This window comes from Gadus morhua, chromosome 3, assembly GCF_902167405.1.
Source record: "Gadus morhua chromosome 3, gadMor3.0, whole genome shotgun sequence".
Taxonomy (NCBI): Eukaryota; Metazoa; Chordata; class Actinopteri; order Gadiformes; family Gadidae; genus Gadus; species Gadus morhua.
Genome location: NC_044050.1, coordinates 4410938 through 4416849, shown reverse-complemented (window position 1 = coordinate 4416849; position 5912 = coordinate 4410938). Strand labels below are relative to the sequence as shown.

The following is a 5912-nucleotide window of genomic DNA, read 5'->3' as shown; positions in this document are numbered from 1 at the left end:
CATAGACAAAGAAAACTCATATAAGAGATAATCCCTTTCACACAGCCCGAACACACACGCACACACACACACACACACACACACACACACACACACACACACACACACACACACACACACACACACACACACACACACACACACACAATGTAAAGACCACATAGACACCCAAGCTATATCTCACAGATCATTGTCAGAGAGCTTGTTGCTAGGATATAGCACTCTATCTTCAAGGAGAGGGAGACGCAGACATGTGAGGACAGAGAGGATGTGGTAAGGTAACGGCGGAGGAAATAAAGTGAGTCCAATCAGGAACAGATGCAGTTAATACAACCGGGGGTTGAATAGAGTGAAAAAATAAGGAAATCTTTTGCAAATACACACCTGTGTGAGCCTGCACATGAACGCTCGCTTTCTCTGACACACTACAACTAAACTAGTTGAGTACAATTTAGTTTAACTCAAATACTTGCAACCACATTGTACATATAACTGTAAAAGCAGAAACATGCAATTTTACTCCTGTGTGTGAGTTAGGTGTGTGTGAGTGTGTGTCGATGTGTTACTGTGTGTATGTGTGCGCGTGTGTGCAAACTTGTGTGTAATGCAATGTGTAAGCAACCAGGCATGGTTACATGTGTGTATGAATGATCATGGTTGGTCAGCCAAGTTGACCGTGTGTGTGTGTGTGTGTGTGTGTGTGTGTGTGTGTGTGTGTATGTGTTTGTGTGTGAGAGTGTGTATGTGCGTTTGCAGACATGTGTGTGTGTGTGTGTGTGTGTGTGTGTGTGTGTGTGTGTGTGTGTGTGTGTGTGTGTGTGTGTGTGTGTGTGTGTGTGTGTGTGTGTGTGTGTGTGTGCATGTGTGTTATAAGCCAACAGCACCAGCAGTGGAATTCAGCAGGTTGCGGGACGGTTGACTAAACACATTGTCTCCTGCGGCAGTCAGTCCACCACACGGCCTCCTAATCTCCTCACGTCTTTATTACACTCAGACCCAGGCCCAAACCGCCAAGGAAACCGGAAACCATGAGATAATAAACTCTGTAGAAGTTTATTTGGGCTCTTAAATCTGATTTAAAGTCACAATTAAATGATGAGAATTATCATTTAATTGTCCCTAAGAAAAAAATAAGAATCATAAAAAATAAGTATTCATTTTGATAATATATACATTAGAGGTAAACTACATTGTGAAATTAGAGTTACAATTCAGGCATTATATGATTTTATTAATTTCAAATATGTATTATATAGATATGATATACATTTTGGTTCCATGTATGGATTATAAAATACATGTTTTTACTCTCTGCATGTTAGCAACCTAGGGTGTGTGTGTGTGTGTATACAAAGCTATACACTTGTCTTAATCATTGCTAATAGCCCCCTTGGAATCTTAACCGGTCGCACATGTGTCTCTCTGTGTCCTTATAATAGTGCGTGTGTAATTATGTATGTGTGTGTGTGTGTGTGTGTGTGTGTGTGTGTGTGTGTGTGTGTGTGTGTGTGTGTGTGTGTGTGTGTGTGTGTGTGTGTGTGTGTGTGTGTGTGTGTGTGTGTGTGTGTGTGTGGGTATGTGTGTGTTTGGGGGGTGTGTGTGTGTGAACGTGAGTCTGCCATCGTTCCATCTCCCACTGTTTCTCTTCCCCGTGACAGCTTTATTCTTTAATCCATCACTCACTTCCGCTCTCTCTGCTAGCGTAGCTCACTTTGCCCTGTTTCTCAGGGGGCCTCCCCCTCTCTAACGGGGAAGGTAATGTTAGAGAGAGAGACACTGAGGTAGAAAAAAGAGGGAGAGCCAACATGATAAAGGTTCAGGCAAAAAAGTGAATAGCAACTGTGTGTGTGTGTGTGTGTGTGTGTGTGTGTGTGTGTGTGTGTGTGTGTGTGTGTGTGTGTGTGTGTGTGTGTGTGTGTGTGTGTGTGTGTGTGTGTGTGTGTGTGTGTGTGTGTGTGTGTGTGTCTGGAAACGATTAGTGGAAATAGCAATAGTCAGTGTTCTCTTTGGGAATAGAAGCGAGTAATCCAACCCAGCTAAACACACACACTGCCTCCCCTACCAATACCCACGGTTACCCACACAAACTCTGGCCTGATTATTAACATGGACCTGCTTTTCTAATGTTACAGCGCATTATATTACCTGCAACTTCAATCACATAATTATCTAACTTTTTTTACAAATATGCTGTGTAGGTTTTTTAAATCGTACTTTCTGCGAAACACTGAAATTCTAATTTGACAATCTACTCCAATCTATTACCATAGGGCAACCTCTTAACTGGAAGAAAATACACAATATATACAAACGTAAGTAAACCAACAATATTAAATAAGACGGAAATCCTTCTTAACCAAACCCAATCTTATAGGTTCATGATTTATTTTTTAGCAATAATGGCTAAACTGTAAGATATGTGTAAATGGATGTACTGTCATTGATTCATAACATATGTATAGAATATGTATAGAATAAAACACACAAATATTAAATTCCCCAAAAATATCTGAAGCCTGATGTTATTGTTGTTACTTCATTATCACTATATTAAATCCTATTGCAAAATTACACCTCAGGTTTAATGACATTCTAATGAGCATTATAATAATTATAATTAATACAATTATTATTAATACAAATATTATTATTAATATTATTCTACTATTATGATTGCTTTTGTTGTAATTATTATTAATAATGTATATATTTATGTATATATATATATAAATGGAATGAAAAACCACATGAGCAGGATTGAGTAGCTTTGGGGCGTCAGGGTGGAGGTTTGTTAAAGACATCCGACCCTGGGAGGCTAATGCTGCCCATCCCCATCTCACTCCTTCTCCTGCCCATCTGTAATGGCTTCATAATCACAAACACACTGAGGGGAAAATAGCTAGGTATGTGACAACTGAATCAAATATTTATGTTCCCAGATGCCGCATGTGCGTGTGGGTGTGGGTGTGGGGACGTGTATGTGTGTGATTGAGTGTGTGTGAGATTGTGTATGTGTGTGGGGGGGGGGTGGTGGGTGTGGGTATGTGTGTGTGTCTTTTGTGCACGTGTGTGTGTGTGTGTGTGTGTGTGTGTGTGTGTGTGTGTGTGTGTGTGTGTGTGTGTGTGTGTGTGTGTGTGTGTGTGTGTGAGATTGAGTGTGTGTGTGTGGTTGGGTTGGTGGGTGTGGGTATGTGTGCGTGTGGGGGGGGGGGAAAGGGGAAACACACATGAACGCACACACGTGCACCGTGTGTGTGTGTGTGCGTGCGTTCATGTGTGTCTGTGTGTGGGGGGGGGGGGGATGCATCTGGGTATGTGTGTGCACATGCATGGTTGTGTGTGTGTTCGTGCTTCTTTGCCCTTTCCACATGAGAGTGGGACAATCAGCTATTAAATACGGTGATGGACTCAACGGCAGCCAGTCGAGGGACTTGAACTACTGCGTGCTCTGCTGTGCAAATGACTGACTGGACGATGGAGTGGATCCATTCATTGGTAGCGTTGTTGACTAACTCTATGTTTCTGACTCACTCACTGACAAGTTGAAAAATATATATATAGGCTGGTTGACTTATTGACCGGCCGTGCTTTCTGAGGATAAAAAAGAAAAGAGCTTTACAGCCTCGTTGGCTCGCTGAGCAAGAAGTCTTGGAGGCCATTCAATGGTTGGAAAGTGTGACCAGGGTCCAAACTCGGAGGGAATGAAGACAGAGGCAGAGAGAGATGGGGAAGTATATGTGTGTTTGTGTGTGTGTGTGTGTGTGTGTGTGTGTGTGTGTGTGTGTGTGTGTGTGTGTGTGTGTGTGTGTGTGTGTCTGTGTGTGTGTGAGCATGCATTTATGTGTGTGTGTGGGTGTGAGTCTGTGTGTAAGGATGAATTTGTGTGTGTTGGAGTGTGTGTGTGTGTGTGTGTGTGTGTGTGTGTGTGTGTGTGTGTATGTGTGTGTTTGTGTGTGTGTGTGTGTGTGTGTGTGTGTGTGTGTGTGTGTGTGAGTGTTTGTGTGTGTGTGTGTGTGTGTGTGTGTGTGTGTGTGTGTGTGTGAGTGTGTGTGTTTGTGTGTGTGAAAGTGAGCAAGTGTGTGTGTGTGTGTGTGTGTGTGTGTGTGTGTGTGTGTGTGTGTGTGTGTGTGTGTGTGTGTGTGTGTGTGTGTGTGTGTGTATATGTGGGAGTGTGTGTGGATAAAGGGAAAGGTGAATAAAATGAAAAGAGAAATTAGAGTAAAAAAAGGAAACATTAAAATGCCAAACAAGAGAGAGTGGAAGAGGAGCAGACAAGCTGAAGAGGAAAATGACAGAATATTGGAAAAGAAAAGTCAAAGCAAGAGGCTCAGGCCATTTCATTCTAATTCAGAACATCTGAGCAAGAAGCCTTTTTCCCTTTCTGCCTCTCTCCAGCCTTTTCTTGCCAAATCAAACTATGAGCCCACAGTCTGCGACTATTTTAACATTCAGCACACACACACACACACACACACACACACACACACACACACACACACACACACACACACACACACACACACACACACACACACACACACACACACACACACACACACACACACAAGCACACACACGCAAGCAGCCGCAGCCGCACTCATAGAATCCCCTTTTCTCTCCCTGTCCCACAATCTCACGCACATGAACACACAAGCATTCGTTCGCGCGCGCGCACACGCACACACACACACACACACACACGCACACACACACACACACACACACACACACACACACACACACACACACACACACAAACACATGTACACGCACACAAACACACACAGACTGTGCCGTCTTAGTCAAAGAGTTAAACGCTGGTCCATTAATGAACACAATAAGGAGCCTTTGACAGGGCCAAAGGTGTCTGCCAAGGCATGTGGACACGCGCACGACGCACGGCGTCCGCAGCCAGTGAGAGACTCGTTCTGCGCGCGACCCTCAGAAGACAAAGCTCAGGAGGCTCTCTGAGAAGAAAAGTTAATCAAATGGGACAAGAATTTACCTTGTCTATGTGAGTACTCCAGTTTCGCCCGGCTTAAAGGGGTTAATGTACCCAAAAAAAAAAGGATAAAGGATCCGTTCACGGGAGCATGGAAACTCCGTCGCCGAGCATGGAGAAATGGAAAAGCACCTATGTCCGCCTCTTTCCTTTCTCTTTTTCCTCCGGACCGCTGCGACCCCTGCGACTCTGTATCTGGACGGACAATACGCGGCTCGTCTTCAGTTTGCGCTCTTCTCTTCAATTCCTTTTCCTGCGCGCGGCACGGAAGGAGCCGTCTCCCGTCCTCCACACTTCCCGCTCTGGTTTGTGGTCTGTGGTTCCAGCGTCCGCCTCAGCGCACGGGCGGTGATGAGAGAGAGAATCTGGACCCCAAGGTGGAAGGTCCTTTCGTCTTTTCTTTTTCTCGCTTGGATAAAAAAAACGCGTCGCAAACAGCACTGGGTGGCTCGACGTGCGTCTCTTGTTTGCCGGTGTCTGCGTCTCTTTATCAGATAGTGTTCTCTCACACACACACACACACACTCACACACACACTGCGCTGTGCGGCTGTTGCTGCTGAAATGATCGGGGAGCTACCAGTGCTTCTCATACACACTCCCTCACTTCTCTCCCTCCCTCACTCCTCTCTCTCTCGCTCGGCTCCGTGCTCGGCCCTCCCTCTCTTTACCCCTCCCTCTCTCTTCAAACAGCTCGCTGGCTGATGGAGAGTAAAGGCGGGGTTTATGGAACAGAGCACGGCAAAGAGAGAACGTGATTGGTTGATGGAGAGTGAAGGCGGGGCTTAATGAACGGAGCTCGGCGAGGAGAGGTCGTGATTGGTGGAGGGCGAGGCTGCTGAACATACAGCAGAATTGAGAGGAGAATGAAGGAGCGGAGGAGAGATAGGAGTGGCGAAAACAATCGGGCT

General features: G+C 45.1%; 1 protein-coding gene across 9 annotated transcripts in view; it reads right to left on the bottom strand.

Moving 5' to 3' along the window:
- The window catches only part of tenm3 (teneurin transmembrane protein 3), a 138976-nt gene extending 133343 nt beyond the window's left edge, over positions 1-5633 (bottom strand). For all 9 annotated transcript variants that reach the window (XM_030351663.1, XM_030351666.1, XM_030351665.1 and 6 more), the window contains exon 1: positions 5006-5633. The gene's annotated coding sequence lies outside the window, so the exon portion shown is untranslated. The remainder of the gene's footprint in view (positions 1-5005) is intronic.
- Positions 5634-5912: the final 279 nt, after the last annotated feature.